The sequence below is a fragment of the Equus caballus genome, chromosome 7 (assembly GCF_041296265.1).
Source record: "Equus caballus isolate H_3958 breed thoroughbred chromosome 7, TB-T2T, whole genome shotgun sequence".
Taxonomy (NCBI): domain Eukaryota; kingdom Metazoa; phylum Chordata; class Mammalia; order Perissodactyla; family Equidae; genus Equus; species Equus caballus.
The window spans coordinates 81,053,130-81,065,552 of NC_091690.1; the positions used below are offsets into that span (position 1 = coordinate 81,053,130).

Below are 12,423 nucleotides of genomic sequence, written 5' to 3' on the forward strand. Positions count from 1 at the left end.
TTGTTTAAGTTAATATCATGTCAAGTCATCTCTCTTCTTTGACTAGAGGAATTTAGTAAAAACAGCGCCTTCTCCTTGGCTGTGAGCAGGAACTGAAACTCCCCAGCTTTGCATTCCCAGGTGAGGAGACCTCGGTCTGCATTGGGAATGGAAACAGTTTAGAAACAGAAAAAGAAAAGTAATTTTTCAAGGAGCCAAAGAAGGAGGATATTGTCCTAAAAATAGATGGGAATGTGGTGGCTGGAGTCATGCATTTAGAACTAATTTTTTAAGTCCTAGTGTTCAGGCAGCTGTCAAACAAGGCAGGCCGGAAGCCAGTGGGATCAGATCCCTGGAAACCAGCAGGTGACGCTGGAAAGAAATAGCCTGTGGAGGTGGAGTAGGCAGGATCGGTACCTTCAAATACTGGCACAGCAGTCAGTTCTGTCCCCAAAACTGGGTGGGGAAAGGTCAAAGGTGGCCTGGTCAAGAGCACCCAGCCAGGTCAACTATCTGAACTGACATCACTCTTGTGCCAAAAGAACACAGGCGACTCAGACTGCCTTTTCGTTAGTTCTGGGTGGAGAGAGTGCTGGACAAGAGTCCAAATGGTTCAAGGCTTCGAAGCTTGGCCCTTTAGCCCCTTGCTCTCAATGCTGCTATTTGCCTAGGCTGGCAAAGAATCCTGGTCTCTAAAGAGTCGAGATTATCTGAACAAATCAGAATGTAATAACTCTTTTAAATGAACACTTTTCTTTTTAAAAATTATTTTTTCCTCAGCACACATCATCATTATATTATATGGCATGTTTGTATGGATTTTCTTGTTTTGTGTTGCCAATTTGGAATGGAAGCTTTTTCTGCTTCATTCACTGCTGTCTTCTCAAAGCTCAGAGGATTGCCTGGTACAAACAATTGCTCAGAAGATTTTTGTTGAGTTACAAAAAAAATTATTGCCAAAAAATTGTTACAAAAAGTTCAAATGGCAAAGTTCAAAAAGTAAAAATTGAGTCTTTGTCCATATCACCAGCTAATTCTATTCCCTCAGGATAACCATTATAACACTTTTGTGTGTACAATTAATTCTAGAACAATCTGTCTTGTTTATTTCTGTATATCTTAAGCAGACGACAATGCCTGGCACAAAAGAAGTACTTGATAAAAACTGGTTGAATATTCATTGAATGAGTTGTAAGCAGTGTTGGGGTTGAGGTTGGGTAGCTAAATAAAGGGTTGGCAGCTATAGGCTATTTCCCCAGACAAGATAGGGTGAATTTCTTGAGTTAGGCATTTGTCTACACCTCACAAGTGTTGAGGAGCGTGCCTGAACACTCTCCACTAATTATTTATTAAGCACTTACTCAATGACCCACCCATATACTGTGGAGGAAAATTTAATTCTCCAGCCTGCAACACTACTTCTGGCTTCCTTGATAAGACTCCTGCCCTATTAACCCGGTCCAGTGCCTTCCCACCAGAGCATGCTGGCCCCAGGGCAGAACTTCCACCCCAGGGGCTCTCTATTCCTCTTGGCTGCTGGCAAGACAGAGTGAGAAGACATTCCCATAGACGGACAGACACAGACACTCATGCTCATGCCCAGCCCGTCTGGATGGAACGCTGCCCAGCCAGAACCCCTGAGAGACAGATCTGTCAGCATCCCTTTGTGAGGATGTCTCAGGGGATTTGTCTGAGTGCCAGCTTCTCTGTGCAAAAGGCAGTGAAAGCCAGAAAAAGCCAGCGACTCAGTCACACTGAAAATACAACATTGAAGCATTAAACTGGAATGTGGCAATTTACAGCTGTCACACCACACTCACGAAGTGAAATCACATTTTGTGCCAGACTTCCAAAGACATCATCACATGAAAACTATTTTTGTTGCTTTGATGCATGGTTAAAAGCAGTTTGCCACAAACATAAGAAGGCCTACTGGAGCATCTCTGTCGAGAACCGTAAATATAGACAGCAAAGTGGTTGTTTCCCATTTTACTTCAGGAAACATTTAGTTATAAATAAAGTGATGCCCTAAGCAGAGAAGAGTGACTTAGGGCAGATTCCTTGCTGCTTAATAACTTTGTTGAATCGACAAAACTAAACTGACCTTCCTAGAATTCACCTTCATGATAGAAGAAGTTCTCAGTAAGCCTGGTATAATTTTAGGCTCCAGTTCACTTTTGTTTTCTTCTTGACTTTTGCTTATTTCCATACCAGCTCTTTTACCTTGCACAAGTTAAGCAAAATCTTGCAATCTTTCACTGTATTTACTGCTGGGTTCTCATCAGTGAGGGTTGGGGAATGGAGAGAGGGCTGCATTCTCAGTACCCAAAACATTAAAAGTCACCACATAACTCCTCAGGCCCTTGCACCTGCCAGCCCTGTGATTTGAGAGGCTCTTTTCCCAAATCTTTGAGTGGCTGCCTCTTCCTCATTCAGGTCTCAGTCAAATGTCAGTCCTTCCTGAGAATCCTATTTAATATTACCCTCCTTCCATCACTCCGTTTCGTGACAGTCTTATTTTCCTCACATCACATCATCTGAAATTATATTATTTATTTGATTATTATCTGTCTGTCTAGCTAAGACCTAAGCAAGTGAAAGCAAATACCTTGTCTGTCTTGGTTACTACAGTGTTCTAGCACCTTGAAAGTGCCTGGTATGTAGCTTTTTTTTTTCTTTTTTTTGAGGAAGATTAGCCCTGAGCTAACATCTGTCACCAATCCTCCTCTTTTATTTTTGAGGAAGCCTGGCCCTGAGCTAACATCTCTGCCCATCTTCCTCTACTTTATATGTGGGACGCCTGCCACAGGATGGCTTGATAAGCAGTGCGCATGTCCAGCCCAGGATCCGAAGCAGCGAACCCCAGGCCACTGAAGCTGAGCACGGGAACTTAACCACTAGGCCACCAGCCGGCCCCAGCACATAGCTTTTTATATAAACTTTTTTTTTCCAAGATTTTATTTTTCCTTTTTCTCCCCAAAGCGCCCAGGTCCATAGTTGTGTATTTTTAGTTGTGGGTCCTTCTAGTTGTGGCATGTGGGATGCCGCCTCAGTGTGGCCTAACGAGTGGTGCCATGTCCACACCCAGGGTCCGAACTGGCGAAACCCCGGGCTGCCAAAGCAGATTGCGTGAACTTAACCACTTGGCCACGGGGCTGGCCCCTAAATAAGCTTATTTTTAATTGAATAGATGAGAGACAAGTGATTAAGTGCTAGAGCTTTAGAGGAGTGATTTGTTTGATGGTTTCAAAAGAGGATTTTTAATTTTCAGTGAATTATCTTCTTGCCAAAAACAAAAACAAAAACGAATTGGGATTATCATGTCCATTGCCAACTTCTAGTTGTGCTGTTGGCCCCAGGTTTCTGTACCTGGTGTGACTGCACCACCCACACAGTGCTAGTTTCACCACCGGTATCTGAGATCAAAGCAAATCAAAAGACATTAGCAAATCTAAGAGTAACCAAAACACGTTTTCCTCAATAGCTTTTGGAAGAGTCCCCCTCAAACACATTGTTCAGTGGAACATGCAAATTAGTAATGACAAAGTTTGCTCAGTTAAGGTGAAGAGAGACCACACATGCGTAGCGAAGGCACATTTTCTTTTTCCAGATTTTATTTTTTTCCTTTTTCTCCCCAAAGCCCCCCCCAGTACATAGTTGTATATTCTTTGTTGTGGGTCCTTCTAGTTGTGGCATGTGGGACGCTGCCTCAGCATGGTTTGATGAGCAGTGCCATGTCCGCGCCCAGGATTCGAATCAACGAAACACTGGGCTGCCTGCAGCAGAGTGCGAGAACTTAACCACTCGGCCACGGGGCCAGCCCTGCGAAGAAACATTTTAAAAGGACAGAAAAAGTGCCTGTTGGACTTACCAACAATAAAGTCATCCTTTTCTTTAGTTCTCTGTAGTTAAAAGACTGTAAGAATGGTAAAAAATAAGACATTTTATGGCCCTTATACCTGTGGTGAATTGATACCAAGTAAAGATAAATATTTGCATCAGAAAAAAATTAACATTAGCAATCACAGTGATATTCTAAATGTCCAAAATATGACTTTGTCAATATTACCTCTCTGAAATCTTAACTAGATTTTTTGGGTCAGTGTGGAAATTAGTGTATAAGAAAAAGAACCTGCAGAAATAATGGCAGTCGATGTAATTCTTCTTACTTCACTTTCCTCATCTGTAAAATGGAGCTAATAATCTTATCACATAGAACAGATAATGTATACTAAGTACCTAGCTTTGGTAGATATTCAGTAAATATTATTCGGGGTTGTTGCTGTCTTTAAAGTATTTGAAGTCCAGAAACACTGTGAGCAGCATCTGGCCTTCGGGTCTCTGATCTGGTTCAGCCACATTGGGAGGTTATTCAGCAGCATTGTGGGAAATGAGTGTTCTGCTTGTAAACTGTCCCTACTTGTCAGAACAATAACAACAACCACCACAACAAAATCGAGTATCATCTCCAGTCTCCTCTCCAGCATCAAGTGTGCTTCAATAATCTAATGCTAAAGAGCTATCTGGGCTAAAACCGAACCGTTTGTGTCAAGAGACTGTGCACCAATGGGTGGCGACTACCACTTCATCAGAGGCCACAGCAGTAGCAGAACCAAACCAGTAGATTTGGGGACACCTCCCTAACAAGAGGCAACTAGCTATACAAGAAGACCTCTGACTGCCTCCTCCCTCTCCCCTGACCCCTTTCCAAGAACAAGGAAGGGGATGAGGTGTCCCAGGGCAGGAACCAGCGTCCACCTGCCCTCCAGGGCACCAGGGTGGGAGGAGGATTGAAAAAGTCAACCCATCTCCTCCTACCATAAGTTTTGCTTGTATTGGGGGAGGCAGAGAGCTATGAGCCAAACATGAGATTGACGTTTTAAACCAGACTGAACTGAGTTTTAGGAGTCAAGTCAGAGAATCTGTCCAGGGTGTCATTAAAGTACACAAGAGGGGGTTTGCCACATCGTCATAGAAAGTGGTAATCAAAAATAGTAACATCTAATAATTACTGAGTGCTTATTGTGCCCTTAGCCTGTTCCGGAACTTTACATATATTAACCTGTCTAATCCTCATAATAACCTTGTGAGGTAGGTCCATTACAATATCCACTGGACCCTAGAGGGAACTGAGGCACAGAGAAGTTAATTTGCCCCATACAGACCCCAGCAGTCCTGCTCCAGAGCCGAGCTCCTAAACAATATGCTCCACCACTTCTTATGCCCTGATAGGTTGAGATTTCTCTGTAAGCCAGCTACTCATACATTTGGGGCCCACTGCATATCAGAACCATAAACACATCGGCTCAGAGTTCTCCCTTCTGCTTACTTAAAGAATAAAATCCCTCAGGATATGAATTTCAAGAAATCTTAGCTTATTCAAAACAGACATTTTAAAGGTAAGGCCCACGCAGTTCGTAGGATAAAGACCAAATTCAATCACCTACCGAGAAGAGTAAAGAGGGCATCTGCCCTGTCCGCTATTGCCCGTCTCTCATGCCATTTTTTAACAGTAAAGAATTTCTGTCAGAAAGCCTTCCCCCAAGGTATTAATGTCTTTCTTAAGCTACATTGCCTCTTGTCAAAGACCTCTGCAGTTTTTCCAGATAGTTTCTTCTATGATTCAATTTGACAAATACTATTGAGCATCTGAACTGTGCAGTGTGCTGTTATGAAAGGTCCTTCCCTCAAGGAAAATCACCCTCTACCAGGAGAGAAAGCAAAATACACAACTAGCAATAACTCAAGTCAGATAGAGTGCTTGCTCTGGTGGTTTTGCGGGAGCCCAAAGAGGTGAATGCTTGATCCTGACAGGGTGCGTCAGGAGGCTTCATGGAGGAAACAGCATTTGAGTTGGAATTTGAAAGATGAATAGGATGTAGTTAGGACAAAGATGAGGAAACGGCATAACAAAATACAAGGGGAAAGAGGGAGAAGGAAACCATAAGCAAATGCTGGAAGTGTAAACATGTCCTGGGAAAGAGGTACTCAGCAAGGCTGAAAGGGGGAGGGTGAATATTGGGACAAGGCAGGATTTAGACAAGAAAGAAAGAATGGGAGCAAGGCTGAGGTCGGAAGAAGGGGGTACTGAGACAGGGAGTCTAGGGAGAGGAGACGAGGTATTGGGAAAGGAAGGCTACAAGACAGGGCTTGAGACTACAAGACTGTGGCTTGCAAGAGCGGTTCTGTGTGGGAGGTACTGGTGGCTAGAAAAGTAACTTGAGACAGGTTAGGGATAGGAGAAAGTCAGTTTGGGACATGTTTACAGTGTTTGCAGATTATCTAGGTGGGGATATTCACCAGGAGAGTAAAAAATAGGACCTAAAGCTCAGCTAACTTTAAGGCTATGAATAATAAATGAGGAAGTCATCAGCCTATGAGTGAGAGAGAAAATTATGGGAGTAGATAAAGTTATGCAGCAAAGATGGTAGAGCAAGATGGGAAGATGGCCAAGGAGAGAATCTTAGAGATCCCCTGTATAGGGCAAGTGGAGACAAGAAAACAGTGAAGGATGCTGAGAAAGAACCATCAGAGAACTAAAAGGAGAATCCACAGAGGGGGATTCATGGAAGCCAAGGGAGAAGAGATTCAAGAAGGCAAGGATGGTCAACATGGCAAAGAAGAAGGAAAACTGAGTAAAAGTCATTGGGTTTGGCAATTAGAAATTGGTGACGTTTGAGAGGAAGTTTCAGTATAGGAGAGATGTTTTCTCCATAGCTTGCAGAAAGCATACAGCAAAAGCTATCACTAATTTTATTTAGTAGTTGTCTTAGTCATTGTCCTAGTCAGCTCCAGACGCTGTAACAAAACACCATAGACTGGGTGGCTTAAACCACAGACATTTATTTCTCACAGTTTTGGAGGCTAAGTCCAAGATCAAGGTGCCTGCTGATTCCGTTTTTGGTGAGACCTCTCTTCCTAGCTTGCAGACAGCCACCTACTTGCTGTGTCCTCACATGGCAGAGAAAGAGAGCTCTGGTGTCTCTTCCTCCTCTTAGAAGAGCACTAATCCCATCACCGGGCCTCTACTCTCATCACTTCATTTAAACCTAACCACCTCTCAAAGGCCCATCTCCAGATACTACCACATTCGGGGTTAGGGGCTTCTACATATGAATCTGAGGGACACAAACGTTCAGTCCATAGCAGTCGTGATTCTTTGGGTTGCAAGTAACAGGAATTCACTTCAAACTACTGCAAAGAGAAGGTATTTCAGCAAAGCCCCAAGGTAGCCAGGATACAAAGGGAAAAAAAGCCAGGATCTGGAAAACCATCAGGAACTGTGATCCTGGCAGTCCTCTTACCATCTCTTGCTCTATTTCTCTGCACAGCTGTTTTGATAGCCTCTGTCTTTGAAGATTAACTTTCAGTGTTTTGACATGCACATGGCCACACCTGGTCACTCCACAGCTTCTGAGAGTGCACCTCCTCCACGCAAGCATCAAGCAGATACTGAAGGAGAATTTCTCAAAATCACTTATAGTTCCTGATGGAGTTTGTATCCCTGAAGCCAGCTCCACCTCGGCCGGGCTTTAGAGGAATGAAACAATAACTTCCCCTTTTTCACCTAAGGCTGCTTGAATTGGGTTTATGTTATGTGCAATTGAAAGAGTTGAGAATTTCTGATGGTAAAAATTGGTAAACTCCAGAATCGGTTCCAAGAAAGACTTTCTTTCTAAAGAGATTCTCCAAGAATTGTCTAGAAAGGACAATTCTTTCTTGTAAAAGATCTCGAGTCTAGATTTTTTCTATGATTTCAAAAGCAGGAAACCAAGAAGAAATCACTCAATTGCCTCATCATCTTCCTGGGGAGGCAAACAGGGATTATTACCCAGATCTGATACATACAATTGAATTGGGCACAAACATCCTGAATTATTTTCTGTTGCTACCTATCATGTCAGGAGGCCTGCCTGGAACAGAAAACCTTTTTAGCCTCAGGACACTTTGTTTTCAATTAAAACTGCAACACACGAACACTTAACCAAGAAGGAAGGTGAATTTCTAGAGCTCCTTTCTTCCGCTGAAGTAAACACTAGGCACCCACTTAGTGAAGCCGCCTAGATAGCTTCAGGCAAAAGAACTCCTGAGCAGAAAATGATTGGGAATAGTCAGCTCCTTCAGCATTTGATATTTTCACCCACAGTTATTTCTGTACACCTTTCCTCCACTGATTAATCTTTCATCATTTACTCTCCAGGGGATCTGAGCCTTCTGAGGTCTGGTTGTGAGGCATTTCAAGTCCTTTGTTTGGTAAGAGCAGGCTTTCCCACTGTGAGAAAAGGTATTCCCCTAGTAACAGCTGTTACCTCTGGCAGGTAGGCTTGTGCAAGACTTTTACTTCATAAATTAAATATTGCGGAATGTTTGAAATTTTTACGAGTATGGATTGCTTTAGTAATCAGAAAAAACCCACATGTATTTCCTTAAAATCTTCAAAGCCAAAAGAAAAGGCCAGCCCACAAGAAAAAAAAAGGTATTTTACCTATGGCGCTGTCCAAGGAGATAGTATTTTCTCTACCACCCAGTGTATTTGGTCCTCTTTTTTCTCCTTTAATAATGAAATTCTGTGCTTCTCTAGATATTTGAATGTCTTTTTGTAAAAATTGTTTTATTGAGGTCATGTTGATTTATAACTGTGCAAATTTCAGGTGTCCATTATTATATTTCAGCTTCTGTATAGACTGCATCATGTTCACAACCAATTGTCTAATTTTTTTCTTATTGGCACCTGAGCTAACATCTATTGATGATCTTTTTCTTCTTCTTCTTCTTTTTCTCCACAAAGCCCCCCAGTACATAGTTGTATATTCTAGTTGCAGGTCCTTCTGGTTTTGCTATGTGGGATGCCGCCTCAGCATGGCCTCATGAACTGTGCCATGTCCACGCCCAGGATCTGAACCAATGAAACCCTGGGCTTCCAAAGCAGAGCGCATGAACTCAAGCACTCGGCCATGGGCTGGGCCCACCAACAGTATAATTTTTATCCGTCACCATACATATGTGTCCCTTTACCCCTTTCGCCCTCCCCCACCTCCTTCCCCTCTGGTGACCACCAAGAGATATTTGAATGTCTTAACCAGACTACTGTAATAACCTCAGCTCTCTGCCTCTAGTCTTGCCCTTTTCAAGGCGTTCCCCACATTGTTACAGGGCGATCTTTCCAAAACGTAGATCCGAGCCTGTCACATCCCTGTTGCAAACCCTCTGAGGCTCCTCCCCTGCAAGCTCCAGGGACTCAGTCCCTACCTATGTCTCTAACCCCACTGTGCTTCACCTTGCTCTTTACACTTCCACAATACTAGACTAAGTTTTAAGGGACAGCATCTCAAGGCCCAGTCTGAACCATCTCCACCTCTGCCTAGATGAAGATGTACAAAGACTTCAAAGAGCTTGACTTGGCTGGAGCTGGTCTTAGATGTGCTCCTGTCAGTAGGACTGAGGTCATAGGGATTGAGACACAAGAGTTGGCACTCAGTGGCTGGAGTGTCATCACTTTGCTGACTGTGAACATCTCCTCATTCCTGTCTTAACTATAGCAGAATCACCAACACGTCCCCTTGACATTGGTTTTCTCTGTCATTTTAGGGGCTTCACATAACTCTCTGGTGGCTGCTGTGATGTCTGTTAAATGGATCACCTGGTATTTCTAATCCAGAAGCAGCCTCAAAGTGAATTTCATGTAGATCAGAGGCTGCTGTGGCTTAGCCCTGCCGGGCCTCTTGAGTTCCTGTTGTTGCTGAAGGATCAGGAAGTGAGGGCGAGGAGGGGAAGGGGACTCACGGAGGAAGAGAGGCCACACCAGAGTAGTTCTGTGCCCCAAAAGACTGTTTTATCAAAGGCCAACTTGTTCCTTGCCTGCTTTTATTGTGCAATAACTGGAAGCACCCCAAGCTTTCCGTCCTCTTGGTCACGCACAGTTGATTGAACTGGTAGGCTGTAAGAACACAAAAAGCATGTGCCAGTGATTGCAACTGGGGCAAAGATGCAGATAGGTGGTCAAGGTCTGGAAAAGAATACACCAAAATATAATTAGTAATGTGCCAGATTAGTGATATTATGGGTAACTTTTTCTTTTAAAAATTTTTAATTGGTTCATCTTTTAAATACTTGCTAAGAGAAGAGGGGGTAGAGGAAGCAGAGAATGCTGCACCCCTGAGACCTGAATTTCTAGGGCCGAGTGTAATGGAATGGATATGTACCATCATAATCCATCCCAGTCCATGAGTCACCATAGAGCTCAGCCGATGCACCCATAGCATTAGAAAGTCATGGAGTTCCCTTCAAGCTACCTTAAAAACAGTCTAGTCCAATTCTTCCTTTTATAGAAGAGAAAGCTGAGACCCAGAGAGGTGAAGTGGTTTTCTGCACTAGCAAAGCTAACTTGTGGTAGAGCTGAAAGGAGAACTCAGGCTTCTTACCTTGTATCCAAAGGAAGGGATAATTTTATTCTTTCTTACTATTGCCTTTTAAACTCACTCCTTCAACTCTCCTTCCCTAGCCCCTTAACCTTTGGTCCTCCAGCCAGCCTCTCATCTAGCTCTCAGGAGAGATAAGACATCAGTCTCTCTACTCCACAACTCAGGGGACTTCAAGATTGCTTCAAGAATTCTCTCACAATGCTCTGCTCTGGTTCCCACCCACCTCAGGGCATCTCTTCCATTCAGCCCCATCCACCAGGAGATGTTAGTTAATCTCCCCTCCTGGCAGGTCCCTACTCTTTACCTTCCCCTGACTGGAGAATGAGAGAACCACAGCACTCTGATAGTTCTCTTTGAAGAAATCCTTACTTTTCAAACCTCTTTTTTTTTTTTTTTTTTTTTTTTTTTGAGGAAGATTAGCCCTGAGCTAACATCTGCTGCCAATCTCCCTCTTTTTGCTGAGGAAGACTGGCCCTGGGCTAACGTCCATGCCCATCTCCCCTTACTTTATATGTGGGATGCCTACCACAGCATGGCTTGCCAAGTGGTGCCATGTCTGCACCCGGGATCCCAACTGGTGAACCCTGGGCCACTGAAGAAGAATGTGTGCACTTAACCACTGTGCCACTGGGCCGGCCCCAAGCCTCCTTTTTTTGATTTTCTTTTCTCAGGCCAAAAGTGGGTGACAGGCTACAGGTTCCAGAAGCTATTTTGGGGCCACCCCTTGAGCAAGTCATGCATAAATGATATGACACATCTCCTTATAATATGGGGGTACTTGCCACCTATTATTCCAAGCTCTGAAACTAAGAGAACAGGAAAATCTCATTTAACATCCTGTTACAATTGCATCTATTTCTTTCCCAATTCTCTTTGTTTCTTAATACATTCCAGCTGAAATTTTTTCAATTTAATTTTTTATGGGGTTATGCATGCCAATGAGAGGACACATGCCTCTTACATTTTTTTAGTTTGTTAGACCTTGTCGTGGGACCAGCTTCTGTCCCCCTCCTTCCCCTGAGCTGAGGCCATTCAATAGCACCTGTAGGCTCAGTGTTGAGCCACTCACTGGACATCATCCTGCACAGAGGCAGGAGGACTTTGTGACACTTCAGTCCCTTACTCTAGGGTTTCCTATCAAGGTTAATACTGGTCTGAACTTATGTCCCAGTTCTATCAGATAACTGACTTTCAGTCTCATTCTTAAGACTCAGCCCTGCCTTGGACTCCGGATCCAGTCCGTGGATTTCAGCTTAGTCCCTTAGATCCAATCCTGATACTCTGCCCAGTGTCCTGATCCCCCTGCAACTGGGGCATGCTTGCTCTTCTCAATTCCCCACTCCTTGGGACTGGAATGCCCCTGAACTTCAGTCTAATGGCTGGGGTCCTGCTACCTGCTGACCACATTTATCTGTTTGTCTGAAATCCTGAGTGTCTCCTGTCTCAGAATTTTCTGTCTCCCATTAAGACAACATATCATTTTCTGTTTGGCCCCAGATATCACCTGCTTGCCTATACTACTGCTTGCTATTTGTCATTGTGCCCTCCCAACAGCAGATTTAGCCTGGCCGGTGCTACTGCAGCTGACACTGTGTCCCCTTGTGGTATCAGATCCCAGTCTCTTCCTCTCAGTTGGCCGTAGGCTACCATAGGACTCAAGCCAGGCATGAACCATTTCCCGTAAGTAGAATGTCTTATTATATAACTGCTCTGAAGGATAGTGCAACCCTTGGGACCCAACTAGGAATAGCATGGCCCTGTGTAGTGCCCTTTGAGGACAGATCATGGAGTCACCTGCAGTCTCTACTCAGGCATAGTCACCCTGGATCAAAGACTGAGTCCTATTTCAGTGAATGTGTGTGTAATGGACATCCACTTTGCCTGCCCAGCATTCCTTTTGGTCTGATACTATAATTATTCCTTTCCCATTCTCAAACCATAGAGTTCTGGTAGGGTTGACCCAAACTACAGCTTTAGCCCTGGCCAATCAGAGCAGCACAACATCCCTTGGACACAGCGATTG

At 43.9% G+C, this 12,423-nt stretch overlaps 1 long non-coding RNA gene across 1 annotated transcript in view; it reads right to left on the bottom strand.

Annotated features, from left to right (window-relative positions):
* Positions 1-8,734: 8,734 nt before the first annotated feature.
* Positions 8,735-12,423, bottom strand: part of LOC111774351 (uncharacterized) — a 94,827-nt gene continuing 91,138 nt past the window's right edge. The window contains exon 3 of the long non-coding RNA XR_002809322.2: positions 8,735-9,985. This is a non-coding gene — a long non-coding RNA (uncharacterized lncRNA). The remainder of the gene's footprint in view (positions 9,986-12,423) is intronic.